We start from the raw sequence: 16,655 nt of genomic DNA on the forward strand, positions 1-16,655 counted from the left end.
CATATTTTTCTTTGATCAGCGCTTTAGTTTTCTTTGTGTGTTGGTTTCTTTCATGCGCATAGACTCTTCTACTTGGGTTTTAGGAGGGGTCACTTTAATTTTCAAGTCGCCTCCCGGCTCCCCCCACTACCCACGTCCCTTTACCTTCATTTAGTGAGTCAGTTAGGCGGGTTCCCCCCAAACCCCCACCTCCCGCCTCCCAACACCCTGCTTGGAAACCTTCCGGAGCCACCCTGGTGTGCCTCCGACTTCTCTCCCCTTCCCCCACCCCTTACCGGCGATCTCATTCTCGTCAGGCTGACATTTGCAACGGTGGGCATCAGGCCTCACTCAGTGGCCACCGTTTTTGAAGATGGGGGTGGCACGGTCCCACTTCCCTGGAGGCAGCTTGGGCCGATGGCATAGCCCTTGACTCGCGTGGGCAAGTGGGTGGGTCTGCTGTTGTGGGGTTTTTTCCCCCCACTTCCCTCCTCAGGCCTCCCTTCCTAGGAAAGCTTCACCCTGGCTGGGTCTCCATCACCTTTTATCATGATGTTTTAGTTTCTCCGCCCTCCAGCCAGTATAGTTTCACAATGGGAATGGTGTCACAGCTCTAGTCTCGGCGTTCTTAGTATTCGCCCATAATAGAAACGTTTTCTGAGAACTAATACTTTGCTCACTTAAGATTTCCAGGGACGGTGCCTTGGCCTGTGTTTGTTGTTTTGTTTTGTTTGGTTCGTGTTTTTCCTTTTTCATATGTATTTCTTTTCAGGTGAAGTAGAAATCCCCAATTTTCAGGAAGACGTATCTTTTCCCCAAGACATGTTAACTGCTGTTTTCTCCTGTTGTTAACTAGCGCTTTTGTGAATCTCTCAACGTGTAGTGAGAGCCGGTTGATGTTTACTTCAGAACATCTTATTTTCTAGAAATCCATAATTGAATGCTGCTGCTGCTCTTGCTGCTGCTGCTGCTGCTGCTCTTGTTGCTGTTGTTTTTGTTTTCAAAGCACACCCCGGCCACCCTTTATGGAATCAAAAGCGTTATAAAATATGTGTAATTATTTCCTGACCACGCCATTCCTCCTCCTCTCTCTGTCTATCTGTCTCTCTTTCTCTGTCTCTCTCTCTCTGCCTGTTTGTCTATTTTTCTCTCTCTCTCTTTGCCTGTCCTCTCACTGTGTCTGTCTTCTGTCTTACTCCCTTTCTTTGCCTTTCTGTCTCTCTCTCTCTGCCTGTCTGTCTGTCTCTCTCTCTCTCCCTGTCTGTCTGTTTCTCTCTGTCCGTCTCTGTCTTTATCTCTGTCTGTCTCTTTCTTTCTCTCTGTCTCTCTGTCTCTGTGTGTCTCTCTCTCTGCCTGTCTCTCTCACGGTGTCTGTCTTCTTTCTTTCTTTCTCTGCCTGCCTCTCTCTCTTTCTCTCTCTCTGTCTCTCTCTGTCTGTCTCGTCTTTCTCTGTCTGTCTCTTTGTCTGTCTGTATCTCTCTTTCTTTCTTTGTCTCGCTGTCTCTGTCTCTCTCTCTGTCTCTCTCACTGTGTCTGTCTTCTGTCTTATTCTCTTTCTCTGCCTGTCTGTCAGTCTCTCTCTCTCTCCCTGTCTGTCTGTCTCTCTCTCCCTGTCTGTCTGTTTCTTTCTCTCTCTTTGCCTGTCTGTCTCTCTGTCTCTGTCTCTCTGTCTCTCTCTCTCTGTGTCTGTCTTCTGTCTTACTGTGCTTCTCTTCCTGTCTGTCTGTCTCTCTCTCCTTGTCTGTTTCTCTCTGTCTCTGTCTCTGTCTGTCTCTCTTTCCCTCTGTTTCTGTCTCTCCCTCTGTCTGTCTCTTTCTCTCTCTGTCTCTTTCCCTCTGTCTGTCCCTCTTTTTCTTTCTCTTTGTCTCTCCAACTGTCTCTGTCTCTGTATGTGTGTGTGTCTGCTTTCTGTCTTACTCTCTTTCTCTGCCTGTCTGTCTGCCTGTCGGTCTGTCTCTCTCTCTGTCTATCTCTCTCTCTTTCTGTCTCTGTCTCTCTTTCAGTTTCTCTCTCTCTCTTTCCATCTTTGTCTTTCTCTGTGTCTTTATCTCTCTGTCTCTCTCTGTCTTTCTCTCTTTGTGTATCTTTGTGTCTCTCTGTCTCTGTCTCTGTGTCTCTCTCTCTCTCTTGCTTGCTCACTCTCTGGCTCTCTCTATCTCCCGCCCTCTCTTTCTTGGCAAAATAAGTTCAAGTACATCTAATCTAATCCATTACCACGGCCTGAATTATTAACTTTAGACATCCCAGATTTGATCTCCCTACAAAATGCTGTACAGAACTGGAGAGCTGATTTCTGGACTTGGATACCTCATAGATACTACATATTAATAAAGATCCAACCCTAAAATCTGGGGTTGCATCTAGCTCGACTGTCTCAAAAAATCATACCTCTGTTCACCTAGGATGCTGGGAGGGTTTTCTCAATGTGCATCTGTTCATGTCCTTCATGACCTATGACCCAGCCCTGTCCGTTCTGTCTAAAATATGTATCTGCAAACACTTCTCTCCATTTCCACAACTACCCACGGCCCATTGTGGAACCGCTGGCTCTTTGAAAAAAAATCCCAGAAGTGGCTTTGGCTTTTTGGCTAGGAGGTCTAAACCTGCAGAGAACTTTCCTGCCCAGGATTCTGTGTGAACAAAAGTGCTTCTGCTGGGAGCTGGGATCCTCGGGACCATGCCTGCTAGTGCTGGATGAGTCTCTGGAAGGACACACGGGACTCCACAAAGCTGACCTGTCCCACCGAGGTCAAATGGATACCTCTGCATTGGCCCGAGGCCTCCAACTTACATCACTGTCACCAACCATTACCTTCAGCATCCTTGTGAGCCTGCCCAAGGCCCCAACTCCGGGGAGACTCTTGGGAGCCCGGCCTTCCTCTGCTAAAGTCCAAAGGGATGGTGACTTCCACCCACAAGGTCCCCACTGAACTGCAAAGATGTGGAGCGTAGGTCAGAGAGGGGACCAGGAGGGGAGAGGTACTGACAGGCAATGAGTTTCCTAGGCTCTGGCCACCCCACTCACGTCCCACGTACTGGGCACCCACGGGACACCACCGCTTTATCCCCTCCTCTATCCACAGCCGCCCCAACCCCACCCTGCAACCCAGGCACACACGCTGGAAGTTACAAAACCACACGGCCTGAATAGAGCCTAACGGAGCGAGAGCTCATTTCACGAAGCAGGGGGGTGGGTTGGGGTGGGGTGGGGTGGGGTTTGGGTGTCTTTAGAGAGCCCGATTCTCCCTCATGGGTGGCTACAGGATACAAATGAATATCGCTTCTTGGGCGGAGGGGCTTCATTAGGCCATCACGTTTGCGGGACTGTCTCTCAAACCCTTCCTTGAGGCCACAAAATAGATTCCACCCCACCCATCAACATTTCCCCGGGTGCTGGATGTATCCTGTCAAGAGACCTGAGCCTGACATGTTGAGTTAAACACCTTTATTGGCTTTCTGTGTTTGTTTGCTTCTGAGATGGAGTCTTGCTCTGTCCCCCCATGGCTGGAGTACAGTGGCGTGATCTCGGCTCACTGCAACCTCTGTCTCCTGGGTTAGAGTGATTCTCCTGCCTCAGCGCCACCACGCCTGGCTCATTTTTTTATTTTTAGTAGTCACGGGATTTGACCCTGTTTCATTGGTTTTCACTGGAGATTCTAGATTTGTGTCACACCTCATTGTGTGCCATATAATGACTTTTTTTTAAAGCACAATATATCTGCTTTATTTGAGTGGTTTGTATATCATTATAATTGTGTTATAGATGAAGAAAAGGTATTAAACATGGTGCTAATTATAGTGAAAGTGAAAAGAAAAGCAAGGCTATCTATTTTGTAGATAGAATAAAGTTGCTCAGTATTTACAGTTACCTAAATAAGTCAGCATTTAAACTCCTCCTACTAAAAGCTTGCCAGTCTGAATAATCCTCCTTTAAACACAATTTTTGATATGGTTAAGGTTTTTAAGAATGTGTCTCCTGCGGAATAGCTGGACAGAAAATACACATTTAAAAAAGAACAGCACAAGGATCCACCAGACTTGGGAAAAAATCAAAAACAACACAAGCCTTATGAAGAACTGAGTTCTTAAAATATTATGGAGAACACAGCTATTGGAAGAGATGGCAATATTGGCAAGTTGATTGTTACATTGGTCAGCAATAGCTAGCACTATTTTTTTGGCAATCTTTCAGGCACTGCAACTACTACTGCAAAATGAGATATAATCCTTTAAACAACATAATCACAAATCAAAAAATATTTTAGTAATATAATGCTTCAGATTTAGAAGCAAATCAAGTGTTAAAACTCAACTGCTATAGTAACTAACCCCAAAGATAACCGTATCTGACAAAAAAGCTTCCTCAGGGTTACTACTTCAGAATTATACTTTCTCTTGATACTTTTATTTTATTTTATTTTATTTTTATTTTATTTTTTCTTGAGACGGCATCTCACTCTGTCACCCAGGCTGGAGTGCAGTGGCATAATCTTGGCTCACTGCAACCTCCACTTCCCAGGTTCAAGCGATTATCCTTCCTCAGCCTTCTGAGTAGCTGGGACTACAGGCGCCTGCCACCATGCCCAACTAATTTTTATACTTTTAATATAGGCGGGGTTTCACCATATGGTCTCGATATCTTGACGTTGTGATCTGCCCGCCTTGGCCTCCCAAAGTGCTGGGATGACAGGCATGAACCACCATGCCTTGCCTTCTCTTGATATTTAAACTTTTAAGTCAGTCCAGAGAAATACAATAAATGTCAACAGTAAGTATGGTGTTGAGGCAGAAGTAGGACCAAACTTTTTCATATGTTATTCAGTTGATAACAATATTACCTGGGTAGTAATTTCCTATGTGTCTACTTATACACAAATACAAAAAAGTAAAACAGAGATACTGCTAAATAAAGGATACATTAAGTTCTTAATAGTAACTCAATAAACCGGAACATTGTCAAAAAGCAGCTAGTGTACTTTTTCAGTGTTTTTTTCTATTATCCAATAAGTGAATTATGCTATTCCTTTCCAATTTCCCAAGCACTTTTTGTCCCAATCACCATTTTTGTGTTCGAAGAAAAAGTAACAAATCAAGTAACAAAACTAAACAAGCAAACAAACAAAACACAACTACAGTATCTGCAAAAGTTTTGTAGAAGACTGAAACTGTTGAGTATAAGCATCTCGTATTCTATTATCATTAATTAACTGAAGAGTTTGTTAAAGACATACATTTCATAAAAAAAGTTAGTTTGAAGTTATTGACCAGTATGTACCATTCCTAAGTATTAGTAACCAAATTCATGACAGTAAAGAGCTATCTAACATGAAAAATTAGTGACTACCAGCACCATCAACAAGACTTTGTCTTTACAATTCATTACCTCTTACCATGCATTGTAATGTCTAGGACTGACTCTGATAGCATTTTGAATACAAGCTAATGCTTTGTCCAATTCTTCAGTTAAGACAAACTCTCGCCCTAATAAAGTATAGGCATAAGCATAATTTGGATCCACTTGGATAGCTCTCTGGAAGAATTTAATTGCAATATCGTGTTCCTGTTGCAGACTGAAACAGTTCCCTGCAGCACACCAGGCCTCTGGCGAATTTTTATCCGTGTCTGTTAAGTCTTTTGACAGAAATGAAAGAGCGACATCTTTTTGAAGATGCCAAAGTGTTGTAAAGTAGATTTCCATGCCTTCGACTCTATAATTCTCAATCCTTCTAACCTCTGAGAATATTCTTTCAGCTTGCATGTACTCTGAAAGTTCAAAATAGGACCTTCCAATTTGGCAAAGTACCCAACCAGTATTGAAGTGGTGAGAAGGTAGATGGCTCAAAATATTTATAGCTTCTTTGCAGTGGTATGAACATAAATCTAAATAACCTTTCCCCCTTTCAGAAGAAGGCTCATCAAGCCTTCTGCTGCTGCTTTTTGTAGATGAAAAGCCTGAATCTGAGGTGTGATTGTGGATATTTCCTCTTCTGAATTGATGGAAGAGTCCAATTTTGTAATTTCCAGGTTGTCATTTATATTAGATTGAGTTATTCCTCCTTTATTTGTTTTACTTTTTGTTTTTCTGTTTGGGATTTTAGGTGTAAACTTCATTTTTAATTTCTTCCTATTCTCCTTGGTTGTGGAACTGTCACTAGTAAAGAGTCATGAACTTCTTCGATGCCGTGCATTTGGGGGAGTTGTCATAGTGGGGCTCATTACCTGAGGTGTTGTAGTTATTTATGGACCAGAACTTTCTGTTAGTGAAAGAATTGTAGTTACCTCTCGGCTATTTCCACTCTGTGAGAAGACAGACTTTGCTCCAGTTTGGCCAATTCTGGCAACAGACTTTTTTGAAGGGGCTCCAGTGGATGGCACATCAATTACAGAAGGTGTATTAGTGTAGTTTTGTAAATAAGATCCATCTCCAGGACTTGGGGTTTCTAATGGCAAAATCCCAAAACTTGGGGTAAATGGACTAAGAGCTGCTGGTACTGTTAATAAACTTTGACCAGTTTTTGGTTTATTTTGAACCTGTTTAGATAATATGGAAGTTCCTGTTCCCAGTGGGATAGTTTCAGGTGAAATTACAGCTGAATCAATAAAAGACACTGGGAAATCCGTATTCAAGGAGTACTTTGAATTGAAAGATTCTAAATTGACTCTGTTTAATTCAATTGTGTCCTGGGGTGTTTCCATAAGAATGGTCTCAGGCTGTCTGTGACAAAAACTGTGATTAGGTACTTGTGTTGTGCAAGAGTTGGGCAGAGAGTTGCTAAAGTTCTGTAAAGATGTGAATTTAAATGTTTGGTCAGGATCTCGCTTTTCACCTATTTCACATAATGATTCAAAGGGATACCAGAGGAAAGGATTTAAACTAAGTCTCTTTGGGTAACATTCTTATCCTTTGGCAAGCCGATCTGTCTTGCAATATACACGTCCCAACAATGGAAGGGGAAAGCAAACTGAATCACCAAACTCAGTAACAATATCATCATGGCTTTTCTGCTTATTAAACACTCCACCAGATAAGATTTGTTCCCAGTCTGCAAGCTTACTGAGATCAACACAACATTTTGCAAGCAGGTATTTGCATTGTGGTGTAGGACAACTGTGTCTTTTCAAGAGTCTATATGCTTTATAGGCCTTTCCTGGGAGGTAAGAACAGGTCGCCATTAAAAACAAGGCTTCTTCTGAGTGTACTTCTGCATAAAGGCGTTCTGTGAGGAAAACCCCATCTCGGTAAGCATAGTGGTTTAGTGCTTGCCATATAGCAGCCTGGAAAGGTTCCTGCAGCACTGTCATCCTCGAGGCAAAGGCCCAATTTCTGCAGGGCCTCAGGAAACCCCCACCCCACCCACCACCGTCCCCCCTGTAGCGGCTCTGGCCCGGCCAGCCTCGGCTCCTTTAAATTCACCAGTTACCGGCGGATGGGGGTGGCCGAGCCAGAATGACTTCTTTATCCTGCCGACTCTGGAAAGCCCGGCCCCTTGTGATCCATTGCAAAGCGAAAGTCACCTCATGTTTTGAAACAGATCCACTCCCAAGTTCAGTGGAGGGATGTGGCATGTAGGACCTTAGGACTCTCTTCCTTCTGATTTGGTCTGCACAGCGGGGCCTAGGGCTGGAGTCCTCTCTGTGAGGACAGCTGACTCCCTCTACCTTGGGTTCCATTGGCCCCACCCTGGGACATGGGCCTTGGCAGATTCTGGCCCTTCCTGGCCTTAAATTGCTGTCAGAAACCCCATCTCGTGTTCGGATGCCCCGAATAACTGTGGCTCATGCCTCTCTGGAAACATTGGAAATCTCTCCTCTACACATGGTCACCTAAAACCCCAGGAGCTCGGGACACACGTCTGCCATCCACCTCACTGCTTTCGGGAGAGAATGCTGAGAGTCTCTTGCCAACTCTCTCTTGACTTGAGTTCTTCATGGGTGTGTGGTTAAGACGTAGTGAGACCAGATGTATTAACCCAGGCCGGGTGCTTGTGGCTCACGCCTGTAACCCCAACACTTTGGGAGGCCGAGGCTGTAGGATCCCTTGAGGAATAGCCTAACCCTGGGGAGGTTGAGTCTGCAGTGTGTGAGCCATAATGGTGTAATTTGGATCCAGCCGTTTTCTAAACAGTCATTTTGTAGAATCTTGCAAAGAGATATTTCTGAGCCCATTGAGACCTATGGTGAAAAGGGAAATATTTTCAAATAAAAAGAAAACAGAAGCTTTCTGAGAAACTTCTTTTTGATGTGTGTATTCATCTCACAGTGTTGAAACTTCTTTTATTGAGCAGTTGGGAAACCGTCTTTTTGTAAAATCTGCAAAGGGATATTTCTTAGCCATTTGAGACCTAAGGTGAAAAAGAGATATCTTCCCATAAAAACTAGACAGAAGCATTCTGAGAAAGTTCTTTCTGATGTGTGCATTCATCTCACAGAGTTGAACCTTCCTTTTGTTTGAGCAGTTTGGAAACAGTCTTTTTTTAAAATATGCAAATGGATGTTTGTGAGCCCTTCACAGCCTATGATGAAACAGGAAATACCTTGACATAAAAACTAGACAGAATCTTTCTGAGAAAACGCTTTGCAATGTGTGATTTCATCTCACAGAGTTGAACTTTTCTTTTGATTGAGCAGTTTCTAAACAGTCTTTTTGTAGAATCCACAAATGGATATTTGCAGCGCTTTTAGGCCTATGGTGAAAACGGAAATATTTTCACAAAAACACTAAAAAGCAGCTCTCTGAGAATCTTCTTTGTGATGCCTGGATTCATATCACAGAGCAGAACCTTTCCTTTGATTGAGCAGATTGGAAACAGTATTTTTGTACAATCTGCAAATGGATATTTCTGAGCCGTTTGATGCCTGTAGTCAAAAAGAATTATCTTCACATAAAAACTAGACAGAATCATTCCGAGAAACTTCTTCCTGATGAGTGCATTCATCTCACAGAGTTGAACCTTTCTTTTCATGGAGCAGTTTGGAAACAGTCTTTTTGTAGTATCTGCAGAGGGATAATTTTGAATGCTTTAAGGACTATTTTGAAAAAGGAAATATCTTCACAAAAAAACTAGACAGAAGCATTCTGAGAAACTTCTTTTTTACGTGTGCATTCATCTCACACAGATGAATCTTTCTTTTCATTGAGCAGCATGGAAAGAGTCTTTTGGTTCAATCTGCAAAGGGATATTTCTGAGCAGTTTGAGGCCTATGGTGAAAAATTAATATCTTCACATAAAAACTAGACAGAAGCATTCTGAGAAACTTCTTTTTTATGTGTGCATTCACCTCACAGGGTTGAAACTTTCATTTCATTGAGAAGTTCAGAAACACTCTTTTTGTAGAATCTGAAAGGGATATTTTTGAGTCCATTGAGGCCTGTGGTGAAATAGGAAATATCGTTATATAAAAACTAGACAGAAGCTTTCTGAGAAACTTCTTTGTGATGTGTGCTTTCATCTCACAGAGTTGAGCCTATCTTTTGATTTAGCAGACTGGAAACAGTCCTTTTGTTGTATCTACAGAGGGATATTTGTGAACGGTTTGAGGCCTATGGTGAAAAAGGAAATACCTTCACGTACAAAGTAGACAGAAGCATTCTGGGAAACTTCTCTGTGATGTGTGCATTCAACTCACAGAGGTGAAACTTTCTTTAGATTGAGCAGTTTGGAAACAGTTCTTTTTTACAATCTGCAAAGGGATATTTCTGAGCCCATTGAGGCCTAGGATGAAAAAGAAATATCTTCACATTAAACTGGATAGATGCATTCTGAGAAACTTCTTTGTGATGTGTCCATTCATCTCACAGAGTTGAACCTTTCTTTGGATTGAGCAGTTTGGAAACAGTCTTTTTGAAGAATCTGCAAAAAATATTTGTGAGCTCTTTATGGCCTACGGTGAAATAGGAAATATCTTCACATAAAAACTAGACAGAAGCTTTCTGAGAAACTACTTTGTGATGCGTGCTTTCATCTCACAGAGTTGAACCTTTCTCTTGAATGAGCAGTTTGGAAACACTCTTTTTGTAGAGTCTGTAAATGGATATTTGGAGCACTTTGATACCCATGGTGAGAAAGGAAATATCTTCACATAAAAACCAGGCAGGAGCATTCTGAGAAACTTCTTTGTGATGGGTGTATTCATCTCACAGAGTTGAACATTTCTTTGGATGCAGCAGTTTGGAAACAGTCTTTTTGTAGTATCTGCAGAGGGATATTCATGAGCAGTTTATGACCTATGGTTAAAAAGGTTATATCTTCACAAAAAAAACTCGACAGATCCGTTGTGAGAAACTTCTTTGAGATGTGTGCATTCAACTCACAGAGTTGAACCTTTCTTTGGATTAAGCAGTTTTCTAAACAGTCCTTTTGTAGAATCTGCAAAGGGATATTTCTTAGCCCATTGAGGCCTATGGTGAAAAACGATATATCTTCACATGAATGCTAAACAGAAGCTTTCTGAGAAACTTCTTTGTGATGTGTGCATTCATCTCACAGTGTTGAAACTTTCTTTTGATTGAGCAGTTTGGAAACAGTCTTTTTGTACAAGCTGCAAAGGGATATTTCTGAGCCATTTGGGGCCTATGGTGAAAGAGTAATATCTTCACATAAAAACTAGACAGAAACATTCTGAGAAATTTCTTTGTGATGTGTGCATTCATCACACATATTTGAACCTCTCTTTTGATTGAGAAGTTTGGAAACAGTCTTTTTTTAGAATATGCAAAAGGATATTTTTGAGCCTTTACAGGCCTATGGTGAAATAGGGAAAATCTTCAAATAAAAACTGGACAGAAGCTTTCTGAGAAACTTATTTGTCATGTGTGCCTTCATCTCACAGAGTTGAACTTTTCTTATGATTGAGTAGGTTGGAAACAGTCTTTTTGTAGAATCTGCAAATGGATATTTGCAACATTTTATGCCTATGGTGAACAGGAAATATTTTCACATAAAAACTAGACAGAAGCATTCTGAGAAACTTCTTTGTGATGTGTGCATTCATGTCACAGGGTTGAAACTTTCCTTGGATTAGGCAGTTTGGAAAGAGTCCTTTTGTAGAATCTGCAAAGGGATATTTGTGAGCCCATTGAGGCCTACGGTGAAATAGGAAATGTCTTCACATAAAAACTAGACAAAAGCTTTCTGAAAATCTTCTTTGTACTGTGTGCTTTTATCTCAAAGAGTTGAACCTCTCTTTTGATTGAGCAGTTTGGAAACACTCCTTTTGTAGAATCTGCAAAGGGATATTTGGAGTGCTTTGAGGCCTATGGTGAAAAAGGAAATATCTGCACATAAAAACTAGACAGAAACTTCTGAGAAACTTCTTTGTGATGCGTGCTTTCATCTCAGATTTGGACCTTCCTTTTCATTGAGCAGTTTGGCAACAAGTCATTTTGTAGAATCTGCAAAGGGATATTTGTGAGCAGTTTGATGCCTATGGTGAGAAACTAAATTCCTTCACATAATACCTGAACAGAAGTATTTTGAGAAAACTCTTTGTGATGTTTGCATTCATGTCACTGAGGTGAAACATTCTGTTCATTGAGCATTGTGGAAACATACTTTTTGTGCAATCTGCAAAGGAATATCTGTTTGCGGTTTGAGACCTATGGTGAAAAAGTAATATCTTCACATAAAAACAAGACAGAAGCATTCTGAGAAACTGATTTTTTATGTGTGCATTCATCTCACAGAATTGAACCTTTCCTTTGATGAAGCAGTTCGGAAAGAGTTTTTTGTAGAATCTGAAAAGGGATAGTTGTGATCCCTTTGAGGCCTAAGGTGAAATAGGAAATATCTTCACATAAAAACTAGACAGAAACTTTCTGAGAAACTTCTTTGTGACGTGGGCTTTCATCTCAAAGATTTGAACCTTTATTTTGATTGAGCAATTTGGAAAGACTCTTTTTCTAGTATCTGCAGAGGGCTATTAATGAGCAGATTGAGGCCTATAGTGAAAAAGGAAATGGCTTCTCAAAATACTAGACAGAAGCATTATGAGAGACTTCTATGTAACGTGTGCATTGATCTCACCAAGTTAAATCTTTCTTTTGATTGAGCTGTTTGGAAACACGCTGTTTTGTAGCATCTGCAAGTGTATACTTCTGAGCCCTTTGAGGCCTATTTTGAAATATGAAATATCTTCACATATAAACTAGACAGAAGGTTTCTAAGAAACTTCTTTGTGACGTGTGCTTTCACCTCACAGAGTTGAAACTTTCTTTTGATTGAGCAGATTGGAAACACTCTTTTTGTAGCATCTGCAAGTGGATATTTGGAGTGCTTTGAGGCCCATGGTGAAAAAGGAAATATCTTCACAGAAAACTAAACAGAAGTTTTCTGAGAAACTTCTTTGCGATGTGTGCATTCATCCCACATATTTGAACCCTTCTTTTGATTGCTAAGGTGAAAAAGGTAACTTCTTCACATAAAACTATACAAAAGCATTCTGAGAAACTTCTTTGTGATGTGTGCTTTCATCTCACAGAGTTTAACCTTTCTTTTCATTGTGCAGTTTGGAAACAGTCTTTTTGTAGAATCTGCAAAGGGATGTTTGTGAGCATTTTGAGGCCTATGGTGAAAAAGGAAATACCTTCACATAAAAACCAGACAGAAGCTTTTTGAGAAACTTCTTTGTGATGTTTGCATTCATCTCCCAGAGTTGAATCTTCCTCTTCATTGAGCTGTTTAGAAACAGCCTTTTTGCACAATCTGTAAAGGGATATTTCTGAGTGGTTTGAGGCCTATGGTGAAAAAGAAATATCTTCACATAAAAATCAGACAGAAGCATTCCGGGAAACTTCTCTGTGATGTGTGCATTCATCACACAGATTTGAAACTTTCATTTCATTCAGTAGTTTGGAAAGAGTCTTTTCATAGAATCTGCAAAGGGATATTTCTGAGCCCTTTGAGACCTATTATGAAATAGGAAATATCTTCACATAAAAACTAGACAGAAGATTTTTGAGAAACTTCTTTGTGATGCTTGCAAACCTTCTTTCTGATTGAGCAGTTTGGAAACAGTCCTTTTGTAGAATCTGCAAAGGGATATTTCTGAGCCCTTTGAGTCCTATAGTGAAATAGAAAATGTCTTCACATAATAACTAGACAGAAGCATTCTGAGAAACTTCTTTGTGATGTGTGCTTTCATTTCACAGAGTTGAACGTTTCCTTTGATTGAGCAGTTTGGAAACACTCTTTTTGTAGAATCGGTAAATGGATATTTGGAGCACTTTGAGGCATAAGGTGAAAAAGGAAGTATTTGTATCTAAAAAGTAGACAGAAACTTTCTGAGAAACTTCTTTGTGATGTGTGCTTTCATCTCACAGAATTGAACATTTCTTTTCATTGAGCAGTTTGGGAACAAGTCATTGTATAGAATCTGCAAATGTATATTTGTGTGCTGTTTGATGCCTATGCTGAAAAAGTAAATATTCACATAAAAACCAGACAGAATGTTTTAGAGATAACTTTTTGTGATGTTTGCATTCATATCAAAGAGTTGAACCTTTCTGTTCATTGAAGAGTTTGGAAACGTTCTTTTTGTGCAATCTGCAAAGGAATATTTCTGAGTGGTTTCAGGCCTGTGGTGAAAAAGAAATATCTTCACATAAAAACCAGACGGAAGCATTCTGAGAAACTTCTTTTTCATCTGTGCATTCACCTCAGAGTTGATCCTTTCTTTTCATTGAGCAGTTTGGAAACAGTCTTCTTGTAGTATCTGCAAATTGATATTTGTGATCCCCTTTAGGCCTATGGAGAAATAGGGAATATCTTCACATAAATACTAGACAGAATCTTTCTGAGAAATTTCTTTGTGATGTGTGCTTTCATCCTACACAGTTGAAACTTTCTTTTGATTGATCACTTTGGAAACAGTCTTTTTGAAGAGTCTACAAATGGATATTTGGGGAGCTTTGAGGCCTAAGGTCAAAAAGGAAATATATTCACAGAAAAACTAGACAGAAGCACTTTGAGAAACTTCTTTGTGATGTGGGCTTTCATTTCAGAGAGTTGAATCTTTCTTTTGTTTGAGCAGTTTGGAAATAGTCTTTTTGTAAAATGAGCAAAGGGATAATTCTGAGCCAATTGAGGTCTATGGTGAAAACGAAATACCTGTGCATAAAAAGTAGACAGAAGCATTCTGAAAAACTTCTTTGTGATGTATCCATTCATGTCGCAGAGTCGAACCTTTCTTTTGATTGAGCAGTTTGGAAACAGTCGTTTTGTAGAAGCTGCAAAGGGAAATTTCTTAGCCTTTTGTGGCTTATGGTGAAAAAGAAATATCTTCACATAAAAACTAGACAGAAGCTTTCTGAGAAACTTCTTTGTGATGTGCCCATTCATCTCACAGAGTTAAACTTTTCTTTTGATTTAGCAGTTTGGAACATGTATTTTCTTAGAATCTGCAAGTGGATATTTGTGAGCCCCTTATGGCCTATTTTGAAATAAGAAATATCTTCACATAAAAATTAGATAGAAGCTTTCTGAGAAACTTCTTTGTGATGTGCACTTTCCTCTCACAGAGTTGAACCTTTCTTTTTATGGGGTGGTTTGGAAACAGTCTTTTTGTAGAATCTGCAAATGGATATTTGGAGTGTTTTGAGGCCTATAGTGGAAAAGGAAATATCTTCACATAAAAACTAGACAGTAGCTTTTTGAGAAAACTATTTGTGACATTTCCATACATCTCTAATAGTTGACCATTTCTTTTCATTGAGCAGTTTGGAAACAGTCTTTTTGTACAAACTGCAAAGGCATATTTCAGAGTGGTTTGAGGCCAATGGTGAAAAATAAATATCTTCACATGAAAACTAGACAGAAGCATTTTGAGAAACTTCTTTGTGATGTGTGCATTCATCTCACAAATTTGAACGTTTCTTTTGATTTAGCAATTTGGAGAAAGTCTCTTGGAAGTATAAGCAGAGATATATTTGTGAGCAGTTTAAGGCCTATTGTGCAAAAGGAAATACCTTCATATAAAAAGTAATCAGAAGCTTTCTGAGAAACTTCTCTGTGATGCGTGCTTTCGTCTCACAAAGTTTCACCTTTCTTTTGATTGAGAAGTTTGGAAACATTCTTTTTGTAGAATCTGCAAATTTATATTTGGAACAATTTTAGTCCTATGGTGAAAAAGGGAATATGTTCACATAAAAACTAGACAGAAGAATTCTGAGAAACTTCTTTGTGATGAGTCCATTCATCTCACAGAATTGAAACTTTCTTTGATGGATCAGTTTGGAAACAGTCTTTTTGTAGTATCTGCAGAGGGATATTTTTGAGTGGTTTAAATAGTGAAAAAGGAAATATCTTCACAAAATAACTAGACAGAAGCATTTTGGGAAACTGCTTTGTGATGTGTGCATTCATCTCACAATGTTGAACGTTTCTTTTGATTTAGCAATTTGGATAAAGTCTCTTGGAAGTATAAGCGGAGTTATATTTGTGAGCAGTTTGAGTCTTATGGTGCCAAAGGAAATACCTTCATATAAAAAGTAGACAGAAGCTTTCTGAGAAACTTCTTTGTGATGTGTGCTTTCGTCTCACAGAGTTGCACCTAACTTTTGATTGAGCAGTTTGGAAACATTCTTTTTGTAGGATCTGCAAATGGATATTTGGAGCAATTTGAGTCCTACGGTGAAAAAAGAAATATGTTCACATAAAAACTAGACAGAAGAATTCTGAGAAACTTCTTTGTGATGAGTCCATTCATCTCACAGAGTTGAAACTTTCTTTGATGGACCGGTTTGGAAATAGTCTTTCTGTAGTATCTGCAGAGGGATATTTTTGAGCGGTTTAAAGACTATGGTGAAAAAGGAAATATCTTCACATAATAACTAGACAGAAGTATTCTGAGAAACTTCTTTGTGATGTGTGCATTCATCTCACAGAGTTGAACCTTTCTTTTGATTGAGCACTTTGGAAACAGTCTTTTTGTAGAACTTTCAAAGGAATATTTGTGAGCCCTTTATGGCCTCAGGTGAAATGGAAATATCTTCACATACAAACTAGAGAAAAGCTGAGTAACTTCTTTGTCATGTGTGCTTTCATCTCAGAGAGTTAAAAATTTGTTTTGATTGATCAGTTTGGAAACAGTCTTTTTGTAGAATCTGCAAATGGATATTTGTATCACTTTGAGGCCTATGTTGAGAAAGGAAATATCTTCACATAAAAACAAGACAGAAGATTTCTGAGAACCTCCTTTGTTATATGTGCATTCATCTCACAGGGTTGAATCTTTCTTTTGATTGAGCAGTTTGGAAACAGTCTTTTTGTAGAATCTACAAAGAGATATTTCTGAACGGTTTTATGCCTATGGTGAAAAAGAAATATCTTCACATAAAAACTAGACAGAAGCATTATGAGAAATTAATTTATTATTTGTGCATTCGTCTCACAGAGTTGAAACTTTCTTTTCATGGAGCAGTTCGAAAACTGTCTTTTTGTAGAGTCTGCAAAGGGATATTTGTGAGCCCTTTGAGGTTTATATTGAAATAGAAAACATCTTCACAAAACAAGTAGACAGAAGCATTATGGGAAACTTCTTTGTGACGTGTGCTTTCATCTCTCAGATTTGAATCTTTCTTTTCATTGAACAGTGTGGAAACTCTCTTTTTGTAGATTCTGCAAAAGGGTATTTGGAGGGCTTTGAGGCCTATGGTGAAAAAGGAAATATTTTCACTTAAA

The sequence above is a fragment of the Pongo abelii genome, chromosome 23, assembly GCF_028885655.2.
Source record: "Pongo abelii isolate AG06213 chromosome 23, NHGRI_mPonAbe1-v2.0_pri, whole genome shotgun sequence".
NCBI lineage: Eukaryota > Metazoa > Chordata > Mammalia > Primates > Hominidae > Pongo > Pongo abelii.